This window comes from Acanthochromis polyacanthus, chromosome 10 (genome assembly GCF_021347895.1).
Source record: "Acanthochromis polyacanthus isolate Apoly-LR-REF ecotype Palm Island chromosome 10, KAUST_Apoly_ChrSc, whole genome shotgun sequence".
NCBI lineage: Eukaryota > Metazoa > Chordata > Actinopteri > Pomacentridae > Acanthochromis > Acanthochromis polyacanthus.
In genome coordinates this window covers 32388271-32411773 of record NC_067122.1, presented here as the reverse complement: position 1 = coordinate 32411773, position 23503 = coordinate 32388271, and the positions used below count along the sequence as shown (strand labels likewise).

At 41.0% G+C, this 23503-nt stretch overlaps 2 long non-coding RNA genes across 2 annotated transcripts; one reads left to right on the top strand and one right to left on the bottom strand.

The window, feature by feature from the left end:
- The first annotated feature begins 4796 nt into the window (after positions 1–4796).
- On the top strand, positions 4797–7942 carry LOC127535676 (uncharacterized). The gene is made up of 5 exons (XR_007944527.1): positions 4797–5248; positions 5343–5434; positions 6929–7020; positions 7118–7440; positions 7807–7942. It is a non-coding gene; the product is annotated as an uncharacterized LOC127535676 (long non-coding RNA).
- LOC127535678 (uncharacterized) lies at positions 7705–11918 on the bottom strand. Its single transcript, XR_007944529.1, has 8 exons — positions 11467–11918; positions 11265–11372; positions 10467–10543; positions 10265–10331; positions 9542–9661; positions 9321–9464; positions 9070–9188; positions 7705–8550 (listed from the first exon to the last, which is right to left on the bottom strand). It is a non-coding gene; the product is annotated as an uncharacterized LOC127535678 (long non-coding RNA).
- Between the last annotated feature and the right edge of the window lie 11585 nt (positions 11919–23503).

Here is a 23503-nt window from a genome sequence, read left to right as displayed (position 1 = left end):
TTTCATTCTCTGCCTTGCTCTTTAACATGGCCCTTCAACATGTGAATGTACATGTGCTTTGGTAACATGTAAAACTATGCATCCGATGCTGATCAACACAGCTTGCCTAAAAAATTCCCTATGTGAAGCAAGAGCAGGACTGAAATAAGTCCAGAAGAATGCATCACCCTCTCTTGCTCTGTCTCTCTGAATCTCAAAGCCTCATCTTTCTTTCAGGCTCCAATTACCTTTGTGTGAGGTACAAAGGTTGGCCCTGCTTTCTTGATGAGCTCTTTTCATGCCAAATGCGCCACAACCCTGAAAAGCACAAATGGACAAGTACATGGCTTCAGAGAAACCTTTAGGAACAAACTATTTCAGCGACAACAATCAAGCCTATTTCATGCTTTTTTATCGTGTGAAAATCCAAGCTTTTCACGTTTTGAGAGCCAACAGAAAGGCACCCTCTGAGGTTCAGGGCCCCATGTTCATTAAAGATGTAAAGACACGATTTAAGTCCGGGTCGATGCTCAGATGAATTGTAGGAGGTAATTAGCATTCCCATGGATCATCCCAAGTTGCATCCAGATGTCGGGGCCAGTGCTCAGGCTGTTAGCTCACTGGTCCATGAGACTTGATCCATAGATGGAAGACAATGTCCCCGGCCCTAATTAGCTCTACCAGTCAAGTGTCCCTAATTGGATTATTGAGCTGGCTTTTTGGGATGCTGTGCATCCAATAGAGAACAGGAACCATTTGGGTCCACTGAGCACAAAGCTACCCACAATCAGATCTCAGAAACACACACAAATCTTCATGCATAATAATTTTTATATTTTTCAACACATTACACTGAGATAGTGGAGTCGGTTTTATCCTGACGAGGATTTAAAAATGCATGAAAAACAAAACGACAAGGCTTTGGAGGCTGCTCAAGCTGATGTCCTTGTTTCCATTTGTTATTGGAAAGCAGATACTTATCACATGTTCTGTGATGACATACTGGAGAGGCTTGTTTGGCATGCATACTAAGCCTCTCTGTGCCTCCAGAAAACAAAAAGCGTTTCACTGAGACAATATGCTGAAAAGGAAACCGCTTGCACAAAAGACTGAACAAACCATTGTATATCACTGCACGCTCTATTCATCATTTGTTTGAACACAGCAAGGTCAATAACAGAACTGCGTAAATTCTCTGGGCTTTAGCAGAAAGATGAATGCAGCATGAACGTAGAGCAGCTACAGAGGGATGCATATCTAGACCTATTTTCTGGTGTTTCTGTGAATGCCATATCAGATAAACTAACTCAGATTTCCTTTTAATTGGTTGGTTTTTATTGGTCCTTTTGTTTCATTGTAAACTGTGAATGAATTAGGGATCAGTAACAGTTTATTCACTTAGAAGGGCATACGTCTCAGTCAGTTTCTGAACCGCTCTATGCTGTACTCGGTCTGGGTATAATTTATAGTATATGGTAACAAATGTGAGCCAGATATTACTGTGCAACCATCACCAGTGTGTCAGTTCTCTGACTCTCATAGTACTCTAATGTCCTAATTTATTACAGAACTAAAACAAAAGTGAATAATATTATTATGGTTTTAAGAAATCAGTTGTCTGGTATTCAGAAGGGATGCAACAGTTGAAGACATGAACACACTCTGAGCCCTGTTTGTTGGTTGCTATACATGGTTACTGATGCATTTTGAATGCTATGTTCAAATATAATATTCTTCATCAAGAATCTTGTTCATAGGTGCCCTGATAGCTCAGCTGATTGAACAGGGGCTACAGTTCCCGACACAGCGGCCTTCGTTTGCTTCCAGCTTGCGGCCCATTGCTGCAGGTCTCCTCCTCATTCTTCTCCCTACTTTCCTGTCTGCCTCTCTAATAAAGCTAGCAAAAGACCAAAAAAATAACTTAAAAATAAGCATCTTGGTCAGCTGGCCCTATTTATTAGGCCATCAAAAGTTTTGTATCTTCTAGCCTGTAGCGTCTATGCAGTAGAGTCCTCTGGTTAAGCTGGCACACACATAAAGGGCACAAAAACCATCTTAATGAACCAGTTACCATGTGTGTAAACATACATCTAGATGTATATTTTGAATGGCCAATGATACAATGGCACTGATTGAAAATCCCCAAATTAAAGCATATTGTATGGGGACAGTATAGGTGCACCTGTATTTTGAACCTTCACATCCACTTACCAGTTCTGCTCCATAGTGAGCTCATGCATCCTGTTCCTCCCAAGCAAACGACAATGACACTGTGAAGTACTAATACTATCTAGCTGGCAGCACTAGACTAGGAACTCAGATAAAAGCAAGCAACCAAGGCAAAGAACAGTGAAGATATTTGCTCCTCTGTCTGCAAATCTGTCGTGTGGAAGTACGCTAAATTAAGCTTTAAAAAACAAATGAATACATAAAAACAACTAACTGACATTTTAAAAACAAATGTCTGTAAGAACATAGCGTCCTGCCAAATGAAACCACCATTTTCTCAGTTTTTTGTGAGTCTATAATATAAATGTAATTGGTTGTGTTAATTTGAGTCTAATATCAACCACATGCCCCTAAATCAAAGTGAATTCACATCATAGCTGACATTGTCACATCAACAAACATCAAATCACACACATAACTCAGAAAACATACAGTCATGGTCAAAAAAAAAAAAAATCAGAGCTAGAAATAACTGGGAACTCAAGAGAGCCATGACATTATGTGCTTTACAAGTGTATGTAACCTTTTGACCTCGACTTTACCTCCGCCTCAACTCTCACCTTGATGAAGGAAGAACTTAAGAGTGGGGACAAGATTATTTTCTGGGCACGTACCTGTATTTCTGATTGTGATCACTAAATGGCTATGCAACAAGGAGTCATTTGTACTTGAACTGGACATGAAAGAATATTTTTTTCCAGGTCTTTCTGCTGCCAAAAGACCTTGAACAGTGAGTGGCAGCAAAACATTTCTGACTGCAGTCGAAGAAGCAACAAGTTTATCAGAGGGAAAAAAGAAACAGGTCAGTGACAGGTCAGGCTTCGAGTTTCATTTATAAAATGGTTTCTAAATGCAAATGCTAAGTGGCTATTGAAATATTTCATGTGAAAAACACTGATTCAAGAGCTTCATATTTAGCATGCATAGTAACTTGGAAATCTGGGGCAACTGATCCTATTTTCTTTTGTATTTCTTTGACTGCTTTGCACACAATCATCCACGATCGGTATAAGTGACCAAACTGTCAATATTCTACATCATATTATATACATGGTGCTTGAAAATTTGTGAACTCTTAAGAAATATCTGTATTTCTGCACAAGTATAACCTAAAACATAATCAAATTTTCACACAAATAATACAATTAGATAAAAAATGATCTTATTAAACAAATGCAAAAGAGTTATTATACACAGATTAGGCAAAACATTATGACCACCTGCTTAATACTGTGTTGGTCCCCTTTATGCTGTTAAAACTCCTCTGACCCAGTGGGGCATGAACACAGGACCTCTGAGGATGTCCTGTGGCAGTGGGTTGGTGGCAGTGGATTCTGTGGGTCCTGTGGGTTTCCAGGGTGGGACCTACTGTACCTAGAACAGATTTGTTTTGGCACATCCCACAAACGCTCAATAAGATTTCAATATGGGGAGTGTGGAACCCGGGTGAACACCTTAGCTCTGTTGTGTTCCCCAGGTCACTCCTGAGCAATTTTTGCAGTGTGTCGGGGAACATTGTCCTGTCGAGTGTGGCAACCGGCATCAAGGGCTGCCGTTGTCATTTTTATGAGCCATATTGGTGTGATACTCTGTAAGGTTCCAGTGAGGCCTCTTCCCACCAATTAAGCAAGTCTGAAGATTATCAGGGCTGCAGGCAAGCCATGCAGGTCTTGGTTTTATGATTAGTAGACCTTGTCCACCCCTCAATGTTCAGGGTGACTCACAAGACCTGAACATTCACACAAAACCAATTACTTCTACAGCCCTCTGTTGGGAACATTTATATGGTAATTAAGACCAGGCTTGTCCAATTACGTACACTTCAAATATGCATTCACACATTCAGGCATCCAGACATAGAGGTGCATTATAGCTCAACGGCTGGGTCATTTATGGAGGGAGAGCTTTCCACAACACGGCACACAGCATAGTTTAATAATAGCCAGGGACGGCTGATATAAATGGGCTAACAGGGCTAAGCCCTCCCAAGCTAACACAAAAAAGATGAGAAAATTATTTTTAAAATAACTGATAACAGATTGTTTTAAGTTTAGGTGAAACCAAAGGCAGCAACAGCACCAATCAGTCAAAAGAAAAACACAGAATATCTCTAAATGGGCTTATTTTTTACAGCCCCAGCAGATACAGTCCGCTTTCATTCATTTCGTTCTTGTAAGTGATTGACAGGTGTCATGTCCCGCCCCCGTGATTTACTGATCATTTGGGCTAACTTCAGTCAGCCCACAGGCCACTGACTTTGACCAATAGCAGCGAGTTAACACAGCGGTGCTGCTATTTGTGCCAGAGTTAGGAAGGAGGGAGAAAAGGTTAGCTATGGCGGGCGTTAGCATGAACGAGGTGGATTATTTGCTTTCTTGTCCATTTTCCTCAATGTCTTTGGAGGAAAAGCTGGAAGTTAAGAGACTGGCATCACATCGGCCAAACGACGTTCAAATAACTCAACGGGACAAAATCGTAAGTTTTGCATTTCTTGGTTTAACAGAAAGGACTGGCTAACGGCAAGTATAGCTTAGAATTCACTTTTCTGTTTCTCATGCTTACTTTTTGGAGGAGATACTGCATTATGGAGTTATATTTGTGCCACAATCCTGAGCGCACAGTGTGAAATTTTGAGCACAGAAAACAATTTTGAGCAATGAAAAACTTAATCTGAGCAAACAAAAATCTGTTCTGCACTCAAAAAATATATTTTTATATTTGCAACTATCCACATACACACACAGTCTTAATGCTTTTCACTCGGTTTTTCACTCTGCTCTCCTGTGGATCTCTGCTCTACGTCCTTGCTACGTCTCTCTCGCTCTCGCTCAACATCTGCTCTCTGCACACGCTCAAATCTGCCTTCACGCTCGCTCAACTCTGCACGGCGTTACAAATGTGCCACAATTCCAGCCAATCACAGACTTCTGATTCTATCCAATCGGGTCCCTGTTTCGGCCGCCTCTCGGAAGCGCTGTTAAAAACGATCGCTAAATCAACTGGAGTTCTGCTATATACGCTGGACTACGACAGATTTTCGGTGAGTATTGTTTTATTATTGAATTACATTAAATAAAGCACTATTTTGTTTAGTGTGTTAAAGTACAAGTGTAATGTTTAAATCCACATTTCAGAGCCACTGGACCCTCGTTTAATTAGCCAAGATTAGCAAAGCTGTACCGTGTCGGATCCTGAACGACAACACAACGGTGCACCACATCGACATGTAAGTAGTTGGTTTTGCAAACATATTTTGTCATGTAAGCTTGCATGAAAGTCTGTGTCTGTTTCATTGATTTGTATATTTCTATTCGCTTGCTAAGGGACACTAGATTTGTTGGCTGCTAGCTCAATCAGTAGCTCTCACCTCAACAATTAATTCACAAACTTGACAAACATACAAACTGATGGAACAGATACACTATCTAAGAATAATGCTTTTGTTTTTACGTGTAATATTCAACTGTGATCTTCTCACAGCTCACTAAAATTGGATGTGTTGTTTGACCAAGTTACTCTGTGCAAGGCCCTCTGTCCCTTGTCCACATTGACACAAATCATAAACTCATAAGGTAAATAAGCTTGCTCAGACTAACTATTTCATTTAAAGAGGAATGTCATTAAAAATACTTCAGTGAAGTTTATCTTGTTTGTTACTTGGGAATACATTATGGAGCCCCTAATTTAAACATGTCCCCCAAACATCTTTTAATAGAGTATTTGCATTCAAAAAAGGTTGTTGCAATTTAGAACAGCCTGCAATTAGCTGACATGACTCACACATGAGCAGCCTTACTGAAATAGTACTCCCCATCTTGAACAGGTACAACATTGCAGTCTTTGGTGGAGTGGATGGCTACTCAAGGAAGGTCATTTTTTACTCTTAAATTTATATGACTATGTGTGAAGTTTTGCAGCTATAAATCAGAGTAATTTGATCCTTATGTATATATCAGAAACTTGGACATGGCTGACTTAGCTTTATGAACAGCCGTTTAAAACTGTAGGTACTTTGATCATAATCTTCAACCAAAGGGTACAGATCATTGGTGATGGCTTTGGAATAATAAACACAGCCAAGTACACAGAGATCAGTATGCCAGCCTTTCAACTTGGTTTTGAGTATTTGTTTTAGCCAGTGGCTTTCAGTATGAAATTAATGATAATTATAACGTAATCAAACATTTAATATCTCATCTGGATACATTTTTACATACAAGTAATCTGAAGAGCAACATTGTCTTTTTGTAAGTGCCCTGTATATGATCATTGAGACGAGTGAAGCAGAGCTTGTCACACTTTCACCATTTCTACCATTTCTAGCACAAAAACATTAATAAAAAAGTTATTTAAAGATGTAGTATATCTCAGATAGTAACTGTTGGTAGAACTACAGCCCCATTCACTTTGCAGAAGGTAAAATGAATATAAAGTTGTGTATTTGAGATCCAATTTTTTTTTTTTTGCTTTATTACATTTTTTGAATATTATTTAAACGTGCAATTGGTTCAATGAAAAATTTTGCTGCTTTGGTTTCAGCTGTATGTGTCTAATAAACTCATTGTATGGAGTGTTTTTGTTTGTAGGATATACCACATTGATGTTTTTTTAAAAATAAAATAACACAACAAATGAGGTACCAAATGCTACAAAGAACAATGTTATAATATGCTGTTAGCTAAACACAGATCTGTACATTATCCGTGTGGTTTTACTGCAGGTCTTGTACTTGGATGCTGCAACAAATAACAGAGCACAAACTGCATTCTCATTCTTCATCACATCGGTCCAGCTTCATGGCTTACCGTCAAGGTATTCTGACCTGATTATCTAGTTATATGAAGTCTGATTAAATCTGTATAAGTTGCATTAACTATTACTGATACAACTTTATTTATTTTGGTTACAGGGTTAGGGCAGATCAGGGAGTAGAAAACCTGGATATTGCACATTTCATGTTTGCCACACGAGGAACAGGAAGATCGAACTTCATCTCTGGAAAAAGTACCATGACATTCTTCACTCTCTGGAAGAGGATGGTCTACTTGACATATCTGATGCCACTCTTCTCTTTGGTGTGCACTACGTCTTTGTCCCCGACTCCGGGCAGATCTTGATACCTTTATTGAAGGATGGAATAATCATTCTCTGTGGACAGAGGGAGGTCTCACCCCTGAACAGCTGTGGTGCATGGGACGTCTACAAGATCTGGATGAGGGGGAGAGACTCAAGGTACAATATGATGTTAGAACATGTATTTTAAGAAGTTGATTGTAAGACTGAGCAGTACATGTCTGCTACGCATTCTGATAGATTAGACTATTACAGACTAGTTTACAAAGCCCACATATTTTCATAAAATGAAGAGTACTGTACTGTTTATAAGGCCTGAATCAGGAAATATGTCATGATTTGTGGGATGATCCTGATTTTTTTTTTCGTTTCTACTACTTCTAATGAAGTAATTTCTATGCTGATGAATAAAAATAAAGCATCACTTTTTGTAATGTTGTGTTTATTATTAAAAAAACTCACACAAATACCAAAACTGTATTTCAACAAGTATCCATTCCTGACTGATATGTTCTGAATTCGAAGGACCTTCAGGACCCAGGCGTTGACTGGCAGAGTGCTGTGCTGCAGGAAGACTCTCATGGCACAGTTGTGGTTCCTGAATTTGAGTGCCCACTGGATGATGAAGCCCTGGAAGAACTTCAGAGAACTATCAACCCTCTGGAACATTCAGAGTCACATGGTCGTCACTTATACATAAGGCTCTAACAACAGGTGTCCAACCAATAGACATTTGGACAGGAACTTGAAAGTCAACAAATATTCCAGCACAGTGACAAAAATTATTGAAGCTTTTCTAACTAATAAAAGCAAGAGAACCCTGTATAAAAGGGAATCTGTATGACTGAAGAGGAAGTCAAACACTGAGCTAACAGGAACAATTGTTTTGCTTTTTTCATTAGCTATGAACATATTCTATCAGTTAATGTTTAGAAATAGCTTCTCATTTTTTGTTTCAGATTACCAGAGGGCTGTTTCTGTTAAACTCTGTGGAAGCCACCACCATATCTAACTGCTTCACTCATAAGTCTTCTGAATTCAGTGTAAGTGTTGAGAGGCTGCACTGGAAAAGTTACTGTACGAGTGCATGCACTCACAGTTTGGTAACAAATGGAGTGATCTCCAAGTGGCTCCCTGCAGTCGTGGTCAAACATGAATATTATTTTGAAATGTCTCTTTTCATCAGGGAGGATGGGAATGTGGGCTTTCCCGGTCAACCACTGGAGCACATGCTGAACTCCAAGAGAGTGGGGCTCCTCAACTGCAGCACTGTGAGGTTTAAAATATAAGAAATAAAACATGTTACAAACAATTTGAACTTAAGGAATTTCAATTTAAGTAATCGTGTAATCATCTTATAGCCTGGTTATTATCATCCTGGAAGAGACAACCCTGTCATGATAAGTGTGAGCACTCAGAACTACTTTGTTCTGATTTGCTGTGACGCTTGCTTCTGGTGTGTTAGATAGCTATATGTTATTGCCATTCAATTTTGGTTATATAGAAATAAATTGTTAATAAAGTAACCTTGTTCGGGGTGGGATTAAATAAGTTCTGTCTTCTTCCCACTCCCTTTCGAACATGTATGATTTGTGAATTTATGTGATGCCTTGTTTTAGCTGCGGTTTTATTTTGTATAAGCTGCATCGGCTGTCTGTTAATTTCATGTTCGAAATAAGTAAATTTAAAAAAAATTGGACAAGTGGCATAACAGCATAACAGACCTACTGGATACCTCAACTGTACTGATTATTAGTTACTTGCCTGCAGTCCTGTATAGCATAGTACCTGATATTTCAAGCTCCTGGCAAAAATCTAGCATGAAGTTTATAATCTTTCAGTTGTCTCCTGAGATGTCCCCTTTTCACTGAGCTGTGGTCGGCAGTTCATCATTATGAAATCAGCATCTGGATAAAAAGAATAAGTGAATATACAATTGGTGTTAAAATTCACATACATATATAACAAAGAACAAAATCCAGAACAGGGCGATTGTCTGCAAGAACACGGTGAGTTAAACTGTTATGAATAATGCTTACTTTGATGATCTTCCCAGGAACAAAGAGTGTGTGGCAAGCTTCAGGGTTTGCAGCCATCTGACTGAGCAGACCATACAGTTCCATGCCCTTTCTCACTTGCTGAAGCATTGGAATCAGTCTGTGGTAGAGTGCAAGACAATAGTACTATGAAAGAAAGAACACAAAAATCAAAAACTGGTTTAAAAATCAAAAATATTTAAATGACAGTTGTTTTTTCTTACCGAATGGTGTTTTGTTTATTATCCAGCTTGATCTGGCTTGTGTATCCACAGTTTATAACTTCATCAGCCAGCAACATCAGAGACTGTGCATCAGCCACATATTCAACCTGAAAGTGTTCACTGTTAAGCGAAAAATGTAGACAGCGAAAGTATGCATAGCTCAGAGTACTGCAGATTTACAAAACAGCCACTTTAATAAACACTGTATGTTTTGTCATTTCCATCACAATGAAACACAAACTATTTTTGTCACCTCTTCATCACTCTCATCAGAAAGTGATTTTCCTTTGCATGTCTTAATGTGTATTGCAAGCATCTGCAGAGGCATCACTTCATTACACTGGTAACATGTCTTCTTTGGCATCTTTGAAAAGTGCTGCGAGTCAGGAGGCAGAGGAGAGGTGTCTAATGTCTCCTGTAGTGGCACTATGTAAATAGTGGCTTTACCCCCCCCCCCCCCCCCGACTGAGCTCTCAGAGTTTTTACAGAATAACTCTCTGCTTCTGGTGGAATTACAGTGAGCTTCTGTCGACCACTGCCACATTTATTGTAAGAAACACAAACATATTCTAATTAAAAATACACCTATTTATGGTCAACGAGCCATCTCTAATGCTTACAACTAAATGCCTGTGCAGCAATAGCCCTTATGTACAACTAAAACAAATTACAAATACAGGAGTGGGATGTGATACAAAAATACACAATCCTGGCCTTACAAACCTGTTGCTTTATGCAAGAGCCATCCCCCATAAAGATCTTCCATTTTTGGGAATGTTTCAGCCAGGACCTTTGAAATTTGACAACAAAGAAAAGAGAGAGAGAAATAAAACACTACAATATAGACGTTAACATGTAATTTGGGTTAAAAGTGTTGCCCAGTGACCCCCTTAAACACAGAAAGTCAAAACTCTGAACTGACTACCTCTGCATGGTCACTGTTGTCAGGCAGCGACACCGTCTGTCTTCCCATGCCAGCTTGAAGGAGTTCAAGCTCCTCAACTGGCAAAGGTGTGTAGGGTGTGTTTTTTGGAAGCAGATAAAAAATGAGAGTAATGGTCTTGCTGGTTGTTCTAGGAGGCTGCTTGATGGAAGTTAAACACCTCTTTTTACCTCAACTAAAGTTTGATCTGAAGTATCCTGGAAAAGCTCTGTACAGGACATATATATGTATGCATTTATAAATAATATAAATAGTCAAATATTAGATAATTTGATTTTTTTAGACTCTCTCAGTTCTGATTATATATGAATTTAAATGTCTCTGTTAAACACATCCACAAACCAAATGAGAACATCAAATTCACAATATTATGAATAAAAACATATGATTGAGTAAACATGCAAACCTTGCCATCTCTTGCTGTACAGTTCCATTTCTAGGCTCTGGCTGTCTGGTCTCTGTAGGGCTTGGTGAACTAGTTGTGGCCATGGTGTTAACCAACAAAGTTATTAGATTTCTGGCTGCTAACTCAACTGCACTTTGACCCTAAATCAATACCAAATGTAAAGTTAATATGTTCTGTCAAAACACAAAGTATTTAACACTTTGAAATCAAACACTAATGTCCAACAAAGTTTTCATTAGCTATTAGGTTAGCTTAAGCTCTACAGCTTTGACTCCTGCTAGTAAATCAGCTTTAATCTGAAAGGTTGGTTAATAGAAAGTTTAATCAAAAGCACAGCTAATAAAAAATTAAAAAACCCAAAAATCTTAACTAACCTGACATGGTGGCGGAGTATTTGGGTTGTCATTATTTGGATCTGTCATGCTGTTTAGCTAGCACATCTGCTAAATCCCTCGTTTTGTTGCGGAAGCAGGACTGACTTTCTGCAAAACCGTACCAAAACATTACACCTGTATTTAACACACTAAACAAAATAGTGCTTTATTTAATGTAATTCAATAATAAAACAATACTCACCGAAAATCTGTCGTAGTCCAGCGTATATAGCAGAACTCCAGTTGATTTAGCGATCGTTTTTAACAGCGCTTCCGAGAGGCGGCCGAAACAGGGACCCGATTGGATAGAATCAGAAGTCTGTGATTGGCTGGAATTGTGGCACATTTGTAACGCCGTGCAGAGTTGAGCGAGCGTGAAGGCAGATTTGAGCGTGTGCAGAGAGCAGATGTTGAGCGAGAGCGAGAGAGACGTAGCAAGGACGTAGAGCAGAGATCCACAGGAGAGCAGAGTGAAAAACCGAGTGAAAAGCATTAAGACTGTGTGTGTATGTGGATAGTTGCAAATATAAAAATATATTTTTTGAGTGCAGAATAGATTTTTGTTTGCTCAGATTAAGTTTTTCTTTGCTCAAAATTGTTTTCTGTGCTCAAAATTTCACACTGTGCGCTCAGGATTGTGGCACAAATATAACTCCATACTGCATGGACTCAACAAGGAATTGTGGATTTGTGGCTGTGCAAACTGATGAGACAACCTGTGTGTGTGTGTGTGTGTGTGTGTGTGTGTGTGTGTGTGTGTGTGTGTGTGTGTGTGTGTGTGTGTGTGTGTGTGTGTGTGTGTGTGTGAGAGAGAGAGAGAGAGAGAGAGAGAGAGAGAGATGTAGAGCACTAAACAAGTATAGTGTACCTGTAATTGATGTAACTGTGTGTATCATAGGTGACATTGCTTTTGCAGCTGTGTTAACCATTTAATCAGTATTATGCATTTGTTAGCCCACCCAACAAACTTCACCACCAGCCGCCACTGATAATAGCACTAATCTGATGGGTCAAGGTGCAGAATAAGGTTTTCACAGTTCAAAGACACTGACAAGAGCCAGATGATATTGACAAGACCGTGATTCTATAGTTCTGATTAGTTCTGGTGTTCTGGTGGCAGTGGTTGAACTGGTTGGGCTAGAGTGTCAAAGCTAGAGTATATGCAGAAAGCCTCTGTCAATGTACCTACTGTAGAAGTTATAAAGAATCATCTTATCTCATCCTAAATCTACTTATTAGGAAAATGGAAATAATGCTTGACTTTTTCTGTGCTTTACTTTCTATTTGAACTCCACAGAACAGCTATAATATAAACTTGTTTTGATTGACTTTGAAGGAGACATTGCAAAAGAGAATATTAATAATAATAAGACATTTGAAATTGGTTGTGCAATTAACTTGTCTAAGGTGGAAAAACAAAGACAATAAGGGGATTTTTTCTCATCCAAGAGCTCCAAGTTCTGGAGTTATTGCAGGTAAATGTGAAGGCAGGTGTAAAAGCAGCATGACCTGACCTTCATGTCTAATTTTTGTTACCTTTAGGATGATTTAAAATTCTTTCTAATAATGTTGTTGCCCTTGGACTTCCGATTTTTGAGTTGCAGCTCATTTAGAGCAACAAGAAAATAAAAGAAAAACATAAGACAGTTTACTGTTTAAATAATGCATAAAGTGAATAATAGGTGGAGAGAATAAAATGTTCATAAATCATGATTTTAAAGCTTTGCTGAAACTCCCCATAAACAGCCACCGTCTATCGCTGTTTTGTTGTCACCCTCATGACCCAGCAAGCAGACACAATAAAATGAAATTTAAAGTACTCACGGGGATCCGAATGATTCAAATTACAGCATGTGTGATCTGAATAGCACAGACCACAGTACCGACTTTTTAATGAGAACACTTCAGTCTTGCTTGGAGACATGTGAAAGCCCCAGTCATGTTAGTCTCACAGTGATGTGGAAGGCACCTGAGCATGTGCATACAAACTGATACAATGCATTTAATAAGTGGGTTATGTGTGGAAAAAAAAAAAACATTTATGACAACAGTCAGCAACACTGTTCATGTCACCATTTGGGATTTAGATGGATCACGCTTACAGAACATGAAGGGAGCACTAACCATGCTCACCTACAGCGCTGCCATCAAGACTGACTAATCAGCTCAGCAAAAGGAACTGCTCCAGGGCCACAGAGCCTCACAGCTCCCAGAAGCTGGTGCACTGCTTGTCAGTTTGTTACAGCATATATTTATCGGACTTTCCCCACATTATATCAGCATAGCAGGCATTCATAATCAAATTAACCCTGCATGAAGCAGTGCAAGGTGTTGTTTAATGTGGTGGGATTTGTTGCTTTTGATACCAGTTGAGCATTGATACAATCCAGGCACTCCAGTTTCTGACACAAATATGTGATTGTCATATCTTCTCTTCTTAAAACAAAACACTTCACTGTGTTCTTGGCGGTGAAATATAATGTTACAGTTCTGGGAAATCATGCAAGTAAGTTATTATAAGTAGTAAACAGCAACAGAATCAGAGCGTTCATGCCATGCACTCTTCTTGCTGACATTAACTCTATAAACTCGACCTAAAACAGGTGACCTAAGTTCAGTACTGTGAACCAATAGCAGCCCAGCATTACTGCAATGGCTGAGAGCTGACAGTCCATTGGTGTCTAATGAAAACCGTTTATCTCAGTTTTTGATGATTTAATTTTTTTTGCTGCAGATGGAACATGCACATTATCTTCTGTTGACTGGGAGATTTGGGCATCTAAATGAGCAGTGGAAAGATTTTTTTTTTTTTTTACATCACTTCTTTAGCAAGTATCTCTTTTGGATTTCGGAAGTATTAATTAAAAAAACTACAAGTGTGTGCAAGAGAGTGGGCACACATACACAGAAACACAGAAATCTACTGAAACCTAAAGTGAGAACAGCATCAATTTACGGAATATGTGTGGTCCATTATTTTTTTTTCTTTGTGTTACAAAGAGAAGAAGTTGAGGAAGATTCCTCGTGGGAAGACAAATTAACGGAGGCCGAGGCTGACGGCAAATCCAATGAATTAGAATTTCTGGAACACTTAGAAATGGTGGAGAATGAGGTTGTTAATCTTTTTGTTTCCTGTCAGCTCAAAGTGTAAAGCAGTGGTGTATTTTGACATAGAGAGGGAGAACAGGGGATTGTTCTGAGAAGAGAGAGCGAAACTGAAGCTGAGGACAGAAGAACAGGATGTTCTTCCTTCTGGACCTTCTATAAGTTACACCATCCTACCACAGTATGTCCTCTCTGTAGAAGCAGCCTGGGTCTTTTTCTGTAGATCAATGCACAACTTGTGACGTGATAGTGAGCCTGGTTTCTCTGCCAACAGGTTTGCTTCATGTATTGTGCACTTTCTCCAAGCAAATCCCTTGTAGGAGGAGAACATTCTCTCGAATGATGGATGCAACCACAAGAAATCAAACACATACATAAGCAATACACTCTACTGAAAAAAAACAGAAGCAAGTGATACAGAAGTATCTTGAAAGAGGTCACACATAAATTAAGTCCAATTACACAGGCAGTGTGATCAAAAAGAGATTGAGCCAAAGAGACGTTAGCAGTGATCTGGGGACCTTGCTCCAATCCCAGGCCTTCCCATGTGAGATATGTCAGCTACGGTTATGCTGGCAGATCTCAGCCAAGGAAATAATGCAAATGTCATCTTTTGAAAATGCACTTGTTAATCTAAGTAACATTTACAGAAACAACAACAGGAAGCAGAACTATCATCTGATATTTCTGCAAACATCACTTGAAAGAGTTGCAAAGTGCTAATGTGGAATCTAAAAATATTTACAGAAATAAATCACCATGTTTGATTTAAAAAACATATGAATTTATAACTAGATAATTCCCTAATCTTTATTCCATGAGTATATTAATAGATCAAACAATATAACACACACTGGGAAATAAGACACGTTGATGACCAAACTGTCTTTCCTTTCAAGAGAGCACTGCAATATATATGAAACATGAATCTCTTCAAGTTGGCAGCATTCCACCTTTTCTGCCTAACTACATGTCCAGGTAGAAAGCAGCAGTTAGGAAGCATACTTTGGGCCCTTTGTCGTACAGAGATCAGTATATTAAGATTCTGTGAAAAATCTGCACACAGTCAATATTCTAAGCATACTATGTAATCAGTTACGGCTCATCTTTTCTTCCGCTCTCCCTTTCAACTTTTTTCACCCATCCAGACTCATGAGACAGAACTTATTTTGTACAAGATTCCCCACACAGACAACTCAGAACCACATCTGTCCCAATCCTTCAGATGAAGAGAAGTCTCACCAAAGTGTACTCAACGTCAAGGCAAAGAAGTGAAGAGCTGTGGTTGAAACAGTTTCAAGAAATGAAAGAGAGTTAGCACTTCTGCTCAGACTGTGATGGACAAAGAGGCCATTACCTGGCAGAATCATGCATTGGTGCCCACAGAGTGTTCACTGGTGGTGATTGACAAATTGGTAACAGTTTTATTTGGAGATATGATTACAGTTTTGTTTTATTGAGTGCAGCTTGATTAGGACATGATTTTTGTTTCCCCTGTTTGCCAGTAATAGAAACAAGCACAAAAACTACAGAGGAATTAGCCAGCACATAGATATATAGAATTAGACAACAATTGTAGTCAGGCTTATCAATCGCATGATCTTAAATTGCATACAACCAGTGTTCAGCTCTTATCTAATGTCACGATGCGGTGGGTGAGAACCTGAAGGGACAGCACACACACAGTTGGCAGAGACAGGTTGAAATTTAAACAGATTTATTCACAAACCAGGACTAAACAAAACAGAACTGGGGCCAAGGAATTAAACGGTGGCCAAACTCACTGAGGACAGGAGAAGGGAAGAGAAGACCCCGGGGACCGGCAGTTGGAGAGGCACATGTCACCGCTGATGACAGTCAGTGGAGAGCGACGGCAGCAGGCAGAAAGGAGAGCTGGGTTCTCTTTGGGTAGGGGGAAATCCAGAGATCCAGCAAGCGGCCAGGTCAGGTGAAGCAGTCAGGGGGTCCACGTCCTCTACGGGGAGGACTGCAGGGGTCCAAGTCCTCAATCAGGAGGACTGTAGCAGTGTGGTCAGCAGGATGCTGTAACTGAGCTGAGGAACTGGCACTGAGTGGAGTCCTGAGCCAGGCTTTATTGCAGAGTTAATTGGTGATCAGGTGTGCTGGTCCGCAGCTGACTGGAGTTCCTGGTGACTTGATTGCTATTTAATTGGCCGCAGCTGGAGAGCAGCACAGAACATGAGGGGGCGCCAACGAGAAGGGAGGGAGAGGCAGGGGCTCTGACATCTTAGATGAAATCAAAATGGATTTAGGCCTGGGAAATTCTGGCCCTGAGATGTCTTATTGAAGGTGTAAAAAGTAACATGCCACAATAACTTTTGTTGACTTCAAAAAAGCATTAGAGTGTTTTACCTTTGACATAAAATGCTCAAGATACTAGCTGTGCACAACATCCCAATGAGCTCGGTGATGCAATTGGAGAACTATATAAGGGCACACAAGACAGAATGAAATCTTCAGTTGGAGTTACAAAACTTTTTGATATTGATATGCTACACTGGAAGGTAGAAGTGAAGAACGTGGTTTCAAGGCACAGTGGAGGAGAAGTAAGCGAGCTGCACCTCTTTTTGCAGATGACATAGGCTGTGTCCGAAATGGCATACTAACGTACTACTCATACTAAGTGTGACGTCAAAATAAGTATGTACACACGTGGACAAAATTGTTGGTACCCCTCAGTTAAAGAACGAAAAACCCACAATTCTCACTGAAATCACTTGAAACTCACAAAAGTAACAATAAATAAAAATTTATTGAAAATTAAATAATCAAAAACAGCCATTACTTTTGAATTGTTGATTAACATAATTATTTAAAAAAACAAACTAATGAAACAGGCCTGGACAAAAATGATGGTACCTCTATAAAAGATTGAAAACTATTTGACCAGAGTGACATGATTAACTCAGGTGTGTCATTTAATTGACATCACAGGTGTTTCCAAACTCATAATCAGTCAGTCTGCCTATTTAAAGGGAGACAAGTAGTCACCCTGCTGTTTGGTGAAAAGGTGTGTACCACACTGAACATGGACAACAGAAAGCGAAGGAGAGAATTGTCCCAGGACATCCGAAAAAAAATTATAGACAAACATCTTAAAGGTAAAGGCTATAAGACCATCTCTAAACAGCTTGAAGTTCCTGTGACAACAGTGGCTCATATTATTCAGAAGTTCAAGACCCACGGGACAGTAGCCAACCTCCCTGGACGTGGCCGCAAGAGGAAAATTGATGACAAATTGAAGAGACGGATCGTTGGAATTGTATCCAAAGAGCCCAGAGCAACCTCCAAAGAAATTAAAGGTGAACTCCAAGGCCAAGGTACATCAGTGTCAGATCGCACCATTCGTCGTTGTTTGAGCCAAAGTGGACTTCATGGGAGACGACCAAGGAGGACACCACTGCTGAAAAAAACTCATAAAAAAGCCAGACTGGAATTTGCAAAAATGCATGTTGACAAGCCACAAAGCTTCTGGGAGAATGTCCTTTGGACAGATGAGACCAAACTGGAGCTTTTTGGTAAGGCACATCAACTCTATGTTCATAGACTCAAAAACCAAGCATACGAAGAAAAGAACACTGTCCCTACGGTGAAACATGGAGGAGGCTCAGTAATGTTTTGGGGCTGCTTTGCTGCATCTGGCACAGGGTGTCTTGAAAGTGTGCAAGGTACGATGAAATCTGAAGACTATCAAGGCATTCTGGAGAGAAATGTGCTGCCTAGTGTCAGAAAGCTTGGTCTCAGTCGCAGGTCATGGGTCTTCCAACAGGACAACGATCCAAAACACACAGCCAAAAACACCCAAGAATGGCTGAGAGAAAAGCGTTGGACTATTCTAAAGTGGCCTTCTATGAGCCCAGATCTGAATCCCATTGAACATATGTGGAAGGAGCTGAAACATGCCATTTGGAGAAGACACCCATCAAACCTGAGACAACTGGAGCTGTTTGCTCATGAGGAGTGGGCCAAAATACCTGTTGACAGCTGCAGAACGCTCATTGACAAATACAGAAATCGTTTAATTGCAGTGATTGCCTCAAAAGGTTGTGCAACAAAATATTAAGTTATGGGTACCATCATTTTTGTCCAGCCCTATTTCATTAGTTTGTTTTTTTAAATAATTATGTTAATCAACAATTCAAAAGTGATGGCTGATTTTGATTATTTAATTTTCAATAAATTTTTATTTATTGTTACTTTTGTGAGTTTCAAGTGATTTCAGTGAGAATTGTGGGTTTTTCCTTCTTTAACTGAGGGGTACCAACAATTTTGTCCACGTGTGTAGTGCGTTCACATTAGATAGTATGAAAAGACTGAGTACGCGAGAAATACCCGGATGTATACTATATCCGGAAAAATTTTAAGTATGCACGGTGACCACACTAGTCATATTCAACCGCCCCATAATGCTTTGCGAGCTACCCACCGAAATGCAAGCCTCCGCGGGATACGTGGCCGGACCACGGCGATTTTTATTTTATTTTATGTGGTTAAGTAGTCATCCTAATCACCCCACAGATTTGAGAAATAGGCGTTTTCTGACCAACGTTTTAAATTTGTCAGACGCCTCAAAACGTGCTACTGAATGCTAGCAGCTAGTTGCAGCAGCTCGCTTTGCATACAGAACAAGTAGCAGCTACCTCCAGTAGCCTGCAGCTACAACTGAAACGATTCACATAATCTGGCTAATAACTGCATGAGGAGTGCCGGCTTGAAATTGCCACATTAATTATGCGACTGTTTGTTAGCGTAAAATCTACCTGAAGCTGGCATTCAGCCGAGATATTTGATGGCCGTACTTCCGGTTTTTGTCGTCGGAGGTTTGAAATGCATTATGGGAAACGTAGTAGTATACTACAGTGTGAACAGTCAGCATTCTAATCATACTTATAGTACGTAGTATACAGTACATACTCATTGAGAATGTAGTACGTTAGTATGCCATTTCGGACACAGCAATAGCCATGGTTATGGAGGAAATGACACAGGCTCAGGAATGGCTGAACAGGGTCAAAAATTCATGTGCAAATATTGATTTGCATGTAACTGCCAAAAAGACTGAAGCTATGTCATTTAATGTTAACACAGACAAACAACTAAGCAGAAAAGGAGAAATATTTTCACAGGTTGATGACTTGATGTACCTGGGATCGTGGATAAGCTCTTCAACTTACCATTTGTCAGTGGTAAGTTTGCTTTGGACATTGTAGTAGACTTGCAGCTGGCATTAGCATTTAGAGTGAGCACTAGCAGATTTGGAGAGTCTATATGTACAATTTCTTTGTCATTTTTTTAGCAGTTGACACTAGGTATTTAGCATCTTGCACTAGCTAACTGGTAGCATCTGGTCGCTACCTGGAGCATCTTCTACAGTAAATGTTCCTGGGTCAGCTGAATGTGGTGGTGCTGTTTGGATTGTGTAGGAGCAGTGTGAACTGGCACTCAGAGTTCACCGACTAGCCTTCTGGAGGTGTTGTGGGGCTAAATAGGTGAAACATTTTTGAAGGAGGTTTCCAGCTGATGACCTCCAGAGATGTGTTAGGAATCACTGCTCACTGGTGTGAATAGTGATGGGTCAGAGATCCTAGGTTCTTCATTGAGTCTGCAGCTTTCTTGATTGGAGCAAGTGTCTTGTCTTTAAATTAACTTCAAAATATGACATCAAGGTCAGAAAAGTATTAGCATGGAAAGCATGCCACAAAAAAATATCTGGAAAAGTAACAGCGATCGAGATATCAAAATCCATCTCTTCATTGCAACAGGAGAATCAGTTCTATTGTATAGATGCAATACGTGCACACTGACAGATGCTGGGGAAAAATCTCCTGATGGCACCTACATGAAGTTGTTGGACATCGTCCTGAATATCTCCTGAAGAGACTGGAGGACAAACAATGAACTGTGAGGAAGATTTCCTAAGTACCAAAAAAAGCTGGTGAGAGGTGTCTAAAGCTGCCCGGTCACCTTGTCAGACATCAGGATGAGGAGGCCTCCAAACTAGTCTTATGGGAGACCTCCAGTGGTAAAACTAACAGAGGAAGACAGCCTCTTAATTACATGGACTGCCTGTAAAGACATTGGTGCACAGACAGCGACTGAGATCAAGTCATTAATGACAGACCGCATGCTCTAGGGAGGGACTGTCAATCCAGCTCGGACTAAATCAGTATGACTTTTGTCGTGGAGGCTTAAATAATTAAACATTTAAAATTCAGTCTAAATTGTGGCAAATAAGTAATATTAAAGACTGTAGCTACTCCGGTCCAACATAAGGAAAGCCATGCTTTGTACAGATGTCTTTTGAACTTTATTTCCTGCAGTCTGCTGACACTGCGAAAACTGGGGCAATAAAAATATACAAACATGTCAAAAATCCACAAAAAAATTTCACAATTTTCACATTTACAATTAGACAGACTGTAAACTAGCCTTCCATCGCTAGACGGGTCCCACACGCCAGTACAACACTGTGCCAGACAATGCATGTGAACAAATAATAGAAAAAGTATAAAAACAAACAAACCCAAAAGTCACTTCACCGTGTGCACCTCTCAGACCGTGTAGAACGAACGGTGAGATCCACTCTGTGGCAATGGCGTCCTCTGAAGCAACAATGGCATTCTCTGCAGCAACAATGGCGTCCTCCGAAGGAACAATGGCGTTCTCCGAAGCAACAATGGTGTCCTCCGAAGCAACAATGATGTTCTCCGAAGCAACAATGGCGTTCTCCGAAGCAACAGTGGCGTCCTCTGCAGCAACAGTGGCGTCCTCTGCAGCAACAGTGGCGTCCTCTGCAACAACAATGGCGTCCTCTGAAGCAACAATGGCGTCCTCTGAAGCAACAATGACGTTCTCTGAAGCAACAATGACGTTCTCTGAAGCAACAATGACGTTCTCTGAAGCAACAATGGCTTCCTCTGAAGCAACAATGGCGTCCTCTGAAGCAACAATGGCGTCCTCTGAAGCAACAATGGCGTCCTCTGAAGCAACAATGGCGTCCTCCGCAGCAACAATGGCGTCCTCCCCAGCAACAATGCCGTTCTCCGCAGCAACAATGGCGTTCTCCGAAGCAACAATGGCGTTCTCCGAAGCAACAATGGCGTTCTCCGCAGCAACAATGGCGTCCTCCGCAGCAACAATGGCGTCCTCCGCAGCAACAATGCCGTTCTCCGCAGCAACAATGGCGTTCTCCGAAGCAACAATGGCGTCCTCCGAAGCAACAATGGCGTTCTCTGAAGCAACAATGGCGTCCTCTGAAGCAACAATGGCGTCCTCCGCAGCAACAATGGCGTCCTCCGAAGCAACAATGGCGTTCTCTGAAGCAACAATGACGTTCTCTGAAGCAACAATGACGTTCTCTGAAGCAACAATGGCGTCCTCTGAAGCAACAATGGCATTCTCTGAAGCAACAATGGCATCTCTGAAGCAACAATGACGTTCTCTGAAGCAACAATGATGTTCTCTGAAGCAACAATGGCGTTCTCTGAAGCAGCAATGGCATTCTCTGAAGCAGCAATGGCGTTCTCTGAAGCAACAATGACGTTCTCTGAAGCAACAATGATGTTCTCTGAAGCAACAATGACGTCCCCTGAAGCAACAATGGCGTTCTCTGAAGCAACAATGACGTTCTCTGAAGCAACAATGATGTTCTCTGAAGCAACAATGACGTCCTCTGAAGCAACAATGGCGTTCTCTGAAGCAACAATGACGTCCTCTGAAGCAACAATGGCGTTCTCTGAAGCAACAATGATGTTCTCTGAAGCAACAATGATGTTCTCTGAAGCAACAATGACGTCCTCTGAAGCAACAATGGCGTTCTCTGAAGCAACAATGGCGTTCTCTGAAGCAACAATGATGTTCTCTGAAGCAACAATGACGTTCTCTGAAGCAACGACGTCCTCTGAAGCAACAATGACGTCCTCTGAAGCAACAATGGCGTCCTCTGAAGCAACAATGGCGTTCTCCGCAGCAACAATGGCGTCCTCCGCAGCAACAATGGTGTCCTCCGAAGCAACAATGATGTTCTCCGAAGCAACAATGGCGTTCTCCGAAGCAACAATGGCGTCCTCCGCAGCAACAATGCCATTCTCCGCAACAACAATGGCGTCCTCCGAAGCAACAATGGCGTTCTCCGCAGCAACAATGGCGTCCTCCGCAGCAACAATGCCGTTCTCCGCAGCAACAATGCCGTTCTCCGAAGCAACAATGGCGTTCTCCGCAGCAACAATGGCGTCCTCCGCAGCAACAATGGCGTCCTCCGCAGCAACAATGGCGTCCTCCGCAGCAACAATGGCGTCCTCCGCAGCAACAATGGCGTCCTCCGCAGCAACAATGGCGTCCTCCGAAGCAACAATGGCGTCCTCCGAAGCAACAATGGCGTCCTCCGAAGCAACAATGGCGTCCTCTGAAGCAACAATGGCGTCCTCTGAAGCAACAATGGCGTTCTCCGCAGCAACAATGGCGTCCTCCGCAGCAACAATGGTGTCCTCCGAAGCAACAATGATGTTCTCCGAAGCAACAATGGCGTTCTCCGAAGCAACAATGGCGTCCTCCGCAGCAACAATGCCATTCTCCGCAACAACAATGGCGTCCTCCGAAGCAACAATGGCGTTCTCCGAAGCAACAATGGCGTTGTCTGAAGCAACAATGATGTTCTCTGAAGCAACAATGGCATCTCTGAAGCAACAATGGCGTCCTCTGAAGCAACAATGGCGTCCTCCGCAGCAACAATGGCGTCCTCCGAAGCAACAATGGCGTTCTCTGAAGCAACAATGACGTTCTCTGAAGCAACAATGACGTTCTCTGAAGCAACAATGGCGTCCTCTGAAGCAACAATGGCATTCTCTGAAGCAACAATGGCATCTCTGAAGCAACAATGACGTTCTCTGAAGCAACAATGATGTTCTCTGAAGCAACAATGGCGTTCTCTGAAGCAGCAATGGCATTCTCTGAAGCAGCAATGGCGTTCTCTGAAGCAACAATGACGTTCTCTGAAGCAACAATGATGTTCTCTGAAGCAACAATGATGTCCCCTGAAGCAACAATGGCGTTCTCTGAAGCAACAATGACGTTCTCTGAAGCAACAATGATGTTCTCTGAAGCAACAATGACGT